This window comes from Lissotriton helveticus, chromosome 3_1 (genome assembly GCF_964261635.1).
Source record: "Lissotriton helveticus chromosome 3_1, aLisHel1.1, whole genome shotgun sequence".
Lineage (NCBI taxonomy): Eukaryota > Metazoa > Chordata > Amphibia > Caudata > Salamandridae > Lissotriton > Lissotriton helveticus.
In genome coordinates this window covers 222,655,157-222,667,340 of record NC_136061.1, presented here as the reverse complement: position 1 = coordinate 222,667,340, position 12,184 = coordinate 222,655,157, and the positions used below count along the sequence as shown (strand labels likewise).

Sequence of the window (12,184 nt, the reverse complement as noted above, 5' to 3'; positions counted from 1 at the left end):
TTGACACAAAAGATTTAGATTACTCTGCAAAAAAGTGACAAATAGTAAAATTTTCGAGACGGTCTATTGATTATGAACATATTGTGAATGTAAAGGACCGAGCAAGTAGGTTTAGTTACAAACCGAGCAAGTAGGTTTAGTTACAAGATCCGCAGTCGAGAGCATACCTCCACAAAATTCACCAGAGCTGCTTATAGACCATGAAGTAGTTCTTAGCCACGAACCATTTAATGCAGAACAACATCACAACGTATTTGTAGGACAGGCACCCACTAGATCAGAGCCCATTTTCCTAGAAAAAGCTGCTAAATCCGTAAATGTAAACATAGGCTCAAATGCTACAAGCCTAGTTTCCTGGAATACGGCAGGCTTGGCCAATAAAATCTGTGATCCTACCTGGCTGGCTTTTGTTAAACAACATGTAGTGATATGCCTGCAAGAGACCTGGCTGGTAGATGAAAAATTAGCTCACATAGAGGGATACCAAAGCTTTTTCAATTCAGCAGAACCCTCAAGTAGTGGGAGAGCAAAGGGGGGCCTGGCAATTTATATAAGTCTGGGTCTTACACATCAAAAATCCATCCGCCATACAGGAAATAGGAACCTCCAAGTACTTGAGTTAAAAAGAGGTAAATGTACCCTGACTTTGATTAATTTTTATAATGCTTCTAACCAGCTTGGAGAATGTAACCTACAACACCTAAGTGACTTTTTGAGTGAAAATAGGGGGAATTTGTCGAATAAATTGCTGATTGCAGGAGACTTTAATACACATCCCTGTGGGAACCCTGGAGAGACGCCCATAGGTCACTTAGGGTGTAATAGCATAAAAGGATTCCACTTTGACCACTCGCGGCGTGGAACAAAGCTTAACATCATGATGGATGAATATAACTTAGTTGCTGCTATGTCAGAGACAGCAGAGCATACACTCTTCCGAGTCCCTACCTATAAAGGCAACTTAAATGGTTCATACATAGACCATATTCTGCTATCCACGGATCTTGTGAATTTTACTTCGGACTTCCGTATTCAATGGAACACTCACAGTGATCATAACCCGATTTCCATTAATGTTGGTGGAGGTATTTTTGAATTGCGTAAGGACAGTGTAAGCCGTGGATTCATAAAGTCCATAAATGGAAAACGCCGCCTAAAATGGACTATGGTGGACTGCGATAATTTGTATGCATCGATAAATAACCTTTGTAGCTCTGATCTGTTAATTTGTGTGTCACCCACATCATCTCCCGGCCAAACTTTGTCTGCTTTTGAGGGTATCGTTGCAATAGTAGGGTCTTTGTTAATAGTGCCAGCAAGAGGGTGTAGGGGGAACAATCCAAAATGGTTCGACCACTCTTGCTCTAAGGCCAGCAGAGACCTTAAGACAGCCTTAAAAGCTAGACCTAGAGACCTGGCTTATATCAAAGCCATGCGTACACAATATAAAAAATGCCTCGCAACACGGAAAAAAGAGGTTAAGGCAAGTACATGGGAGTCTCTTTTAGACCCGAAAATTTGGGGTAACAGTGCCAGGCTCTGGGAAATCATCAACAAACCTTTGTTTGATGACCCGAGTAATCCGGCCCTTGGTACCAATATTCCTGAGGAAGACTGGGTTACCCATTTCAGTACCATTTTTAAAAGTAATAATAAGCCCCAGGCAGAATACTCTTTTATTCCTCCTATTGAGAACTTCTTGCATTTTACAGCTAATGAGATTGAAATAGGTATTCAAGGCCTAACTTGTAACAAGGCCCCTGGGCCTGATGGCCTTCCCCCGGATCTCTTTAAATCCCTGCCATCACTTTGGGCGCCAGTTCTTGCGGCTGTAATTACTGCGGCGGCGTCATCTGGTTGCCCTTCGTCGTGGGGGATTTCAACCATAGTACCTGTATTTAAAAAAGGCGACCGTAGTAGCCCAGTTTGCTACAGACCAATATCATTAATTAACTCTGTAGCAAAAGTGGTAGGTGGTGTAATTTTAAATAGATTAGAAATGTGGGCTGATGAAAATAATATAATTTCCCCAATCCAATATGGCTTCAGGCCTGGTCATTCAACGATTACCCAGTGCTTGAACCTATATATGATTATTGGGAAATATACCATGGCCAGAGAAGGTACAATTCACATGGCATTCATGGATCTATCGTCGGCTTTCGACTGTGTAGACCGAGGTAGATTATGGGATGTCATGGTAAAAATAGGCATAGAGCAGAATCTGATTAATTTTCTAGCCGACTTGCATTCTGACACACGAGCAAATGTCAGATATACACAAGATTTAAAAGTAACAAGGGAATTTGGAATACATCGGGGCGTTAGACAAGGGTGTATTTTAGCCCAATTCCTCTTTAACTTGTACATTAATGACTTAGAACAGTACCTCTTAGACACAGGAGTCGATTACCCGTATGTAGGCCGGAAAGGATTGCCGGTACTGCTTTATGCGGACGATGCGGTCCTGATCTCCAGGACCGCAGCCGGCCTACAAACTTTGTTAAAAGCTTTTCATGACTTTATGTCCTCACGGGATTGGAGTATTAATAACTCAAAGTCCTATGTCATGAAGGTAGGCATGGGGTATAAAAAATCAAATACCTTTAACGTTAATGGGGAAAAAATTCCTGTGACTAAGACATTCTCCTATCTAGGTGTCCTCTTGGACCATCAGTTAAATTGGGGACCTGCTATACAGAGGAAAATGGGGGAGGTAACAAGGGCTAATGCAGCAATATTTGATTTTGCCAGGAAAATAGGAAACACCCCAGTGGCGGCACTGCTCCAACTGTATAAAACGAAAAGTATATCTATTGCGTGTTATGGCAGTGAGCTATGGGGGTTTACTCCATCTAGAGGCTTGGAAGTCACTGAAAACAACTTCCTAAAACGAGTCCTGAGGGTACCAAGGGGTACTGGTAATTTCTCTGCTCACGAAGAACTGGGTATGCCATACCTAAGTGACAGTTTAGCCGTAAATCCTATACTTTGTTGGCTAAACTGCTGGGTAAATACTGAAATACCCCTTACCCAACAAATACTAAAAGAAGCAATAACATGGGAAAATGGATCCAAAGTCCCCTGGCTCAAATATATTAGAAAATGTCTAACCGAGCTAGGGCGCCCTGATCTCTTTGTAACCCCAGAACTTACTAGAACATCTGACGTTACCTCTGTGAAGAAGTCTTTTTTTTCTGCTAGGTACTTAGCCCGGGAGGAGGCTGAATTAAAGAAAGACAGTGTATGGAAACATGTACTTGTAAAAACATCTGTGCACATGGAACCATACCTGTCATTGTCCCTGTCAGGCTATGACCGTTTTCTGCTCACGAGGTTTCGCCTAGATTTATTTCATCTCCTATTGGCAGTACCGAGGGGGGCCCATCGAGGCCAAGTGTTGCCACCTTGCGGCTGCGACGATAAGTCTCCGCAAGATTTGGCCCACTTTTTATTCATCTGCCCTTTTTATCTGGTACCTCGGAAATTATATCTAAAACCAATACTCAAACAGCTGAACTTTTCACAAATTCGACCAGCACTTTATTATCTCCAACTATTAAGCAGTGATTGTATTTTGTTTGTATGTAGCTTTTTAAAACTTGCGGTCAAATTTAGGAAAAGCATGGAGGGATAGTTGTGCTCTTGTCGTGAGTTCTTCTTTTTAACTATTTAAAAACCTTTTAAAAATTTATCTTTTTTACCATGTAGTCTGCCTGTAAACTTTTATTCTTATGTGATTCTTTGCAATATATGGATTATATGTATTAACTGTAATTTTATTTGAATGTGCTTTTATGGATGTTGCTTTGAACATTCGAATAAAGTTCCATTGACTTGACTTGGTAAAATAACATGAATTGCAGCATTACATAAATTAAGGTGTCCATAGCAGGTGTCAGTGCCAATCTTTCGAAATGGAAAGATTTCGAGCCCCTGTTATTTCCTTGAGGATCCGGACCATGTTTTTTTAAATACTACGGTGTGCTTTTTGCAGAATTCGGTGCATCTGTAAAAAAAAGTCTTCAATGTGTGTTGAACTTTGCGAATTGACACAAAAGATTTAAATTACTCTGCAAAAAAGTGACAAATAGTAAAATTTTCGAGACGGTCTATTGATTATGAACATATTGTGAATGTAAAGGACTCAGCATTTTTTCATACATAACACTGTGATCAACAGACAACTTACCCAAACGTGGGTCATGCTACTTTTTTGCAGAGAAGCTTAAAACGAATATAGCCGGCCGGCTACAAATACGCGTTTTTTTTCCTCAGAGGAAATGAATGAGTCAGCTATTGTGCAGAATGAAAGGTTTGAGCTGGCCAGGGCGTTGCCCAGAAAGCCTTCACAACCTGTGAGCATGTGCTTACTTATGCTTCAGGAATGAAGCAGCACTATTGTGTCCTGAGTGCAAGGCCCGTCAAAAGTCAGCATTAGCTTTACTAAAGACCACGTTCAAAAAGCAAGCCATGGTAACCCTGGCACTTGGAAGAGAGATTATCTGGAGGGTGAGGGATTAGGGCCATCCCTCTGTGTGCCCTCCCCATCTATCAGTTTTAACATCTGGAGACCCCCACTGAATCACCAATGGTAGCCAGGGACCCTGCTGAAGCAATTTTTACGATTTAAACCAGAACATAATATACAGAAACAAGTATACATTAGGCAAGTACACACTTTAAGAACTACTTTATTTAATTCACACCCCAAAAAAATACAGAAATTCTAATTTTAATAGTTTTATTTCTAAATGACAAAGCAATATGCTAGACTCTAGCATATCACTTAGTCTTGTTTGCTCCACGTCCATGCTCTCTTATTTGTTGGTGCAAACCAGTGATGCTTCAATTGAGGCCACCAATCACCCATACTAGATTTCATTTGCTGTACTTGAGCTGCTCCCACCAATCAAGATTGGGATACCACTTTAATTTTTATCTCCCAATATTAAATTCCTTCTCATTTACAGAATGTTTCAAAAGATTCAACTTGCAAATTTTTCTATTTCATGTACAAGTACTTTTTTAAAATCTTTTTCGAATTATATTTAATTTTTTTAAGTGCCACGGACACCCTGAATTGCCAAAGGGGTCCATGGACAACAGGTTAAGAACCACTGGTTTAGGGAACTGACATAGTTTTTATGTAAATGCATTTACAATTTCTCATCACATGTGCGAGGCATCTGTGCCGCTTTGGGCGAGAGAGTAGCCAAAAAATTAAAATACCCACCACTTTCAACCAAAGCTCTTAACGCACCAAGCAAGCAAAGCAAGCAATTGCGACCCTCCCCAGAAGAGCTCTCTTGTCTCTTTCATCCAAGCATATGCCAATTCCTCCTTTCATCCTTCCATCCACCTGTTGATATTCTCCATTTCACATTTACATTCCATCATCCATATTTCAGTCTTTCACCATTCCGTCCCTCCATCTGCTCATCCATATCCAAACCTATGCATCCATCCCCAAACCTATCCATCCAACCCATCCATCCTTTCATCCACCTATCCATCCAACCCATCCATCCTTTCATCCATCATCCCCCTTTCACTCATCCATCCACTCACTTCCTCTAGACTCCTTTTCTCTCATCCATCCTGTTACTCAGCCATCCATCCTTTCACTCTTCCACCCACCCGTCCATCCATCCACTCACCAACCCATCAATCCTTTCACTCATTCATCCACCTTTTTACTCAGCCATCCTCCCCTTCATCCATCTTCTCTTTCAATCATTCATGCAATCATCCATCCTTACACTCATCCTTCCATCATCCACCCACTCATTCATCCACCTTTTCACTCAGCCATCCATCCTTTCACTCATCCATTTCACTCATCTCTTTCATCTATCCACCCTAACACATCCATCCATACATACATCCTTTCACTCATTCATCCTTTCACGTTAATTATGATCTTTAATGTGCCGAGTTGCAGACAGAAGAGGTCCATCAAGAACCCCAAACCCCGTTGTACCTGATAAAGCGGGGAGTTCACGACTCCTGTGTCTGGGCATACCATAGTGATCCATAGAGTAAGCACAATTTGGTAGGAAAACTGAAGCCATGACCACAGTGACTAACTTATTCTGGCCCCACGTCTCAAATGCAAGATGAGTGTTAATTCCTGTCAATGTGCTAGTGCACATAAGCAATTTCCTGAAGGGAAATTCAAATTCCATTCTTCATAACCATGGTACTCAGTCGGACACTGCAGGCTGCGGTTTTGTTGGAAAACAGGCTGTCCTAATTCCAGAATCTGAGACCTCTATAAAGTGTCGGACACTGCAGCTGTGTCCATCTTGAGAAATGCAGTTGTATCCATCTTGAGAAATTCAGTTGGATCAATTAGAGCAACAGATCAACACCCTTTTATCTGTAGTGTCTGGTGCACAAAAGGTATTCTTTTGCTGTCCTACATGACAAGGGAAGCATGTCGTAGCTGTACAGTACCTATAAACACTGCCTAGGAATATGGCAGAGCTGTCATAGACAGCAAAACCTTGACGTTACCACCTCATACACACCTTGAGGGGCAGTGTTCTGAACACAATACACAATGAACAAGTGCCATCTTTAAACACACAGCCCATGTTCCATATGGTGTGGAATGGGATGAGTTATTTACCGTGCCAGCTCAATTCTAGTATCACAGGGTGATATATTTACCAGATTTGTAAATTTTAAACATGAAATGAGGTTGCATCGGTTTTTAACATGCTGAAAACAGGCCGTTTTCTCCCTAATTAATTGACATATATGTTCTGCTCGAACGCATCAGGGAAATATTATGTGTTTGAGATAATCATAACACATCTTGAAAGTGAGATCTATCTGCAAACCTCTGTTTGCACAAAGATAGGAATTTAGCACGGCATTTGTAATCAAAAGCACATATGAAAAGTAGGCAAGGTGCCAGGCTGTATTTAGCCCCAAGGATCTTCCCTCAGCCCCACTCTGTTCAACATCTACATGACCCCTCTCGCTGACATCGTCAGATTCCACAACTAAACATCATCTCCTAGCCGACACTCAGCTTGTCCTCTCACTTACCAAAGACCCCTCTAACACAAGAACCAACTTACCAAACACCATGACTGACGTCGCCAACTGGATGAGGGACAGCTGCCTCAAACTAAACTCAGACAAAACTGAGTTATGGATCTTTGGAAAGAATACCTCTGCATGAGACCACAGGTGATGGCTGAAATAACTCGGACCCACACCAACTGACCACGCACACAGCCTCTGCATAATCCTGGACAGCCATCTGACCATAAAACGACAAATTAATGCAGTCACCTCCTCCTGCTTCCATAATCTCTGCATGCTTCACAAAATCTTCAGATGGATTCCAGTAAACACCAGAAAGACTGTCACACAATCCCTCGTCACCAGCAACGCTCTCTACACTGGTATCTCCACCCACTCCTCAGAAGACTCCAGACAATACAGAACGCGCCAGCCAGTCTCATCCTGGACCTCTCCAAGTGTACCCACATCTCTCCTCACTTCAGAAACCTCCACTGACTCCCTCTCCAGAAAAGAAATCAGTTCAAGATGCTCGCACACGCCTACAAAGGTCTTTACAAACAAGGACCATCCTACATCAGCCATCGACCAAATTTCCATCTTCCGTCAAGACACCTGCACTCCACTTAAATTGCCCTCACACACGTCCCTGCATCCATCGCACCTGCAGCTGGGACGCGTATTCTCCTACATCGCCACCAAAGTTTGGAATGACCTCCATCTGCGAACACCACCCTCCCTGGCAGACTTCAAAAAGCAAATCAAGACCTGACTTTTCAACACAGGAACCTCAGCACCCAGATACCGCTAAGAGTGATAGTGTTTCACTATAAAAATCATTGATAGATTTTATCACACTTCTCTTTTCCTTAAAAAAAAACATTTGATTCATTTTCAACACGAGAACTAGTAGATCATTTTCTTAACGTATTTGGAACCTTCCTATGGTTCTTCTTCAAAAGGTAAAACAGCCTTTTCACAGCAAAAAATGTTCAAGAACCTATGAGTAGCTATGTCTGTGGCTTTTGTACAAGGTTCTCTAAGTGTTCCTACCCTAGAAAACAGAGTTCATGGCTCTCCGTGCACTGTATCAATTACAAGCCAAGTGTTAAAATTGCCTGAAACTTTCCTTGATTTTTCTCAACTAGGTCCAGTGGTGTGGAAATCCTACAGCCCGACGCCCAGGACATATTGTTTGGGCTCAAGGACAAGATGTTTTCATGTTTATTTTGTCCTTGGGACAAGTAGGCTCAACCCCCTTCAGCACAAACCCTTTGGCTGCCAGATTACACTACCACATTATGGATCATGAAAGGCCGTTGACTGCAGTTAAGGGAATCGTTGCGCCCATATGTTAACACAGTTCGTAATTGTATATAAGGTTCATTCATACAAAGCCTTTATCATTAGAGTAAACACACTAAGGAAATGTTGTAAGTTCAGCCTGCACTACTGAGAGTGGTAAAGTAAAAAAATGTGTACACACGTTTAACAATATAAGGCTATGTATAATGCGTTTAGGATCTCTTTGATTATATGCAAAAGCTTGAAAGCAAGATTTATGATTCTTTGCTTTAAAAATAAAATAGTAGAAAAATACAACTAGGAAACAAATATTTTACTAAACTACTGTGAAATTTAAGGTACCATTTCTTTGAAGCAACATTTAGCAAAATGTGCTGTTGCATGCTAATATTTCCGAAAAATATTCCTAATGGAAAATCAGTGTAACCAGCTGCAACAAAATTATAGGGAAAATGAAAATTAACAAGCATTGGCAAAGTCAATAGGTATGACTTTGGTGGTTAGCCTTCTGGTTATGTCAATGTATGCCTTGTTTTGAAAAACGTTTTTGTTGTGGGAGCTGCTGGGCCCTCATCATTATAACAAACATTGGCAAAAGCAAAAATATTTTTGGTCTAAAAACCAAACATTGCCACAGCAGTTCCGGTCACTGAACAAATGAGAGAGAGAGAATTTTAATTAAAAAACAGCAGACCTAAACAGGGGCCCAAATTTGAAAGAAAGTCACAAAAGTACACCCTTGGTATATGTCCTTGCAGTAGTGCAGATTTACGGTTCTCAGGAATTCACAAGATGTTAGAGAAGTTGGTCAGGAAATTTTACTCCTAGAAAATATTTGTGGACTGCATTTTAGCACTGGTAAATAATCATGTGTAGATTTCCTCAAGCGAACATTTGTTGCACTGTAGCAAGTTCACTTTCTCATTGACCACTTTTTCCCCCAGCCCTGGAAGAAGTTTTACCTCTGCCCTTGCCTTGACAGAAGTAAATGTCAAACCTTTCTCTATAGGGGAAAATATTGGAGACAAACTGATGAAAACCTATAAAGCATGCTAGTTAGTAGGTTTGTACAGACTCAAAATGGCATTCCAACCATTGGGGGGGGGAACTATTGCTTCCACTCCCTCCAGCTTGAGCATGCAGATCTGTGGAAAGGTGGCAAAATAAAGGAATTGGCATAATCAGAGCTCTTATATAAATTAGATTGATGCCATAATTTGTCACTGCACTACATGGCAGCAAAGGGACATGTGGATTTTGTTACAGGACAAGCGGTTTTATGAAGCAACCTGTCCCACGGATATGTAGATATTTTATTAAATTCCACATCCCTGGAAAAAGCCATATCCCTTATCTTCAAAAAGCTCATCAACAATATGGTGGATCCCCTGGCTCGCTTGAGAGCCAAATGGGATCACAATGTCGCGAGTCTAGATGATGATAAGGAGGAGTGGCAAGCGGCGGTGGCTTCACCTCGTGAGGTGGCCATCTTCTCAGCTCCGCCTGGACCAGTTAAAGCTTCTCCATAGATCCTACTTGTCAGGGTCTCTGCTAGTTAGCATGGGTTACATCCTCTATGGTGGCTGTGTACGACACTGTGGGCAGGAGGGCACCTTTATTCACACTCTCTGAGAGTTTGCAGTGATCCAGAGGTACTGGGAAAGGGTGGTGCGCCAGATGGAGGAAGTACTGGGGCAACAGATCCACTGTAATATTAAGTTGCCATTGTTGAACATCTGGGACCCTACAGACTTGAACTCCAGGGAGCGAATATGGGTCACATTGGGGCTTGTGGTTGCTAAAAGGAATATTGCACGGTTGTGGAGGGCTCAGAGCCCACCGAAGATAGTAGACTGGGCCAATGATATGGGTTGGTGTATGGTGACAGAAAAATACATTATGAAGCCAGAGGATGCCCGAACCATTTGGACGCAAATATGGGGGCAGTGGAACGTTTACAGGGGGGAGCTTTGTGAACCACCGAGAGTCGGAGAAGATATCACTGGTGGGATTTGACACGCCACTAAGAATATTGTCAACCTCATGTTGTGATGTGTACACTCCAAGGAACCATTCACTGTGTAACCTATAATGATAATTTGTTAACTATTGCCTAACCTATGTAACATACCTTCTTTTGAATAAAAATGTATAAAAAAAAAAAATCCACACCCCTTGTAGGTCCACGCCTTGCACTTAATTTACCTCCGAAATATCTTCCGAATATATTACATTGCTTAAACCTAAAGTTTAAGTTCTGCTGTACTGTCATAGATTATGTTTCCCATTACGAATCTAGATTTGAGAGAATTTTTCTTCTCTGATCGCACCTGGGCCTTCTGTGTTCCTGGGCAAAAATGTTAAAATGCTGCTGTTTACAGTAAAGAGGTATCCAAGGTTCCACATTCAACTACTGATTCACAGTTTATAGCAAACGTAACCAGGCATTTTCCAAACCTGCCTTAAGCAATCCAGTCCGTCACAGAACCTCAATGCCTCATAGGATGTCTCTGTACTGTACCTAAAGAGAGAGCCCGGCCTTAACTGATACTGCACTGCCAGAGTTAAGAACATATACATATGCCTTTGTCAGCGTTAAAACATCTAACGTGAGTCCTCTTCACCATACGAGAATGGCTACAAATAGCAATGCCCCAAATAGAACAATCTTGTAAATAAAATAGAATGTATCGGTATTACTTAGAATTCATAATCTGATTTATCACCTAGCACGTACTGGTAGTGTAAGAGAAGGCTGGTCTTCATAAAAACGTAGCTATCTCGAGTACAGGTTGTCGAATGTTACAAACTTGCCACAAAATCTCCTCACGGGATGCAAGTTTTCAAGGCATTACTGCCATTGATGAAACAGAAAGAAATCAGGTTTTACAGATTAATGCATGAGCACTTTCAGTCACATAAAAAAGAAAAGAAGAATACGATTGGCAGATAAAAAGAGACGCTCCTCCAACCCCAATTCCCCTTCAAGAAAACCCAATGATTATCCCACAAGCCCTCGCGAGTTGAAGGCTAGCGCAGGCTTTAGGTCACCAATTCAAAGTGTTTTACAACCTGTTTACATCTAAACATCCAATAGTCAGCATCTGATATCAGCTTCGTGCCTATCACTGCAAACCCTACACCATCAGAACACAGTTCCCAAGGAAACCTTTCCCTGTCAGTGCTGTAACCGGCATCACCTGTTCTACCAAAGCTTTCTGACTCATGACCTAATTTACCCTTAAAGTAGGCAATAAGAGCACCAGAACAAGAGTATGAGAGAAAAAAAATGAGAGGTGTGAGAGAAGAGGGCATAACACGGATGGGAAAAAGCCTAAATTAGTTTAAAAAGGGGTGGGGGCAGTATAAAGGGAGAGGAAATTGAGGGATAAATTAAGAGGCTACTAGCATACACAGAAGGAAGTGCGTATGTGAAAAGAAAAAGGAGGAAAAACAACATAGGTAAACGTCACAGGTGAGTCATATGCCCTAGTATCTAGCTAATACATCCCTCTCGTATCAATCGTAACTGATTTTGATCACTGTGCCGAAGTACCATATTGATTGCCAACTCTCCCGAAAAAGGCGGTGTGATCCTGCACACTACTACGCTTACCTCTCGTATGCTAGCGGAGGAGGGTCTCACAATCCGATTCTGATCTGCTTTGCTTTTCAATTCTAAAAGTATTTAATGAGCTGAGGGCATGGCAAGCCTATCAGAGCGGTAGGTATTACAGATTGACACTCTAAGGGCGGATACTAGGAGGGACTGACTGCCTGTTCCGCCCAGCAAAGCTTCCGATTGCTCCCAAAACAGAAAAGCCCGTCCCGGAAGTGACGG

The 12,184-nt window shown here is 41.8% G+C and overlaps 1 protein-coding gene across 4 annotated transcripts in view; it reads right to left on the bottom strand.

The window, feature by feature from the left end:
- Nucleotides 1-12,184, bottom strand: part of DTX2 (deltex E3 ubiquitin ligase 2) — a 755,107-nt gene that overhangs the window by 693,188 nt on the left and 49,735 nt on the right. The window contains exon 1 of one of the 4 annotated variants that reach the window (XM_078679654.1): nucleotides 11,960-12,123. The exons of 2 other annotated variants lie outside the window; for them this stretch is intronic. The gene's annotated coding sequence lies outside the window, so the exon portion shown is untranslated. Of the gene's footprint in view, nucleotides 1-11,959; nucleotides 12,124-12,184 lie in introns of those variants that run through there. One more of the 4 variants, XM_078679657.1, reaches the window with a different exon arrangement.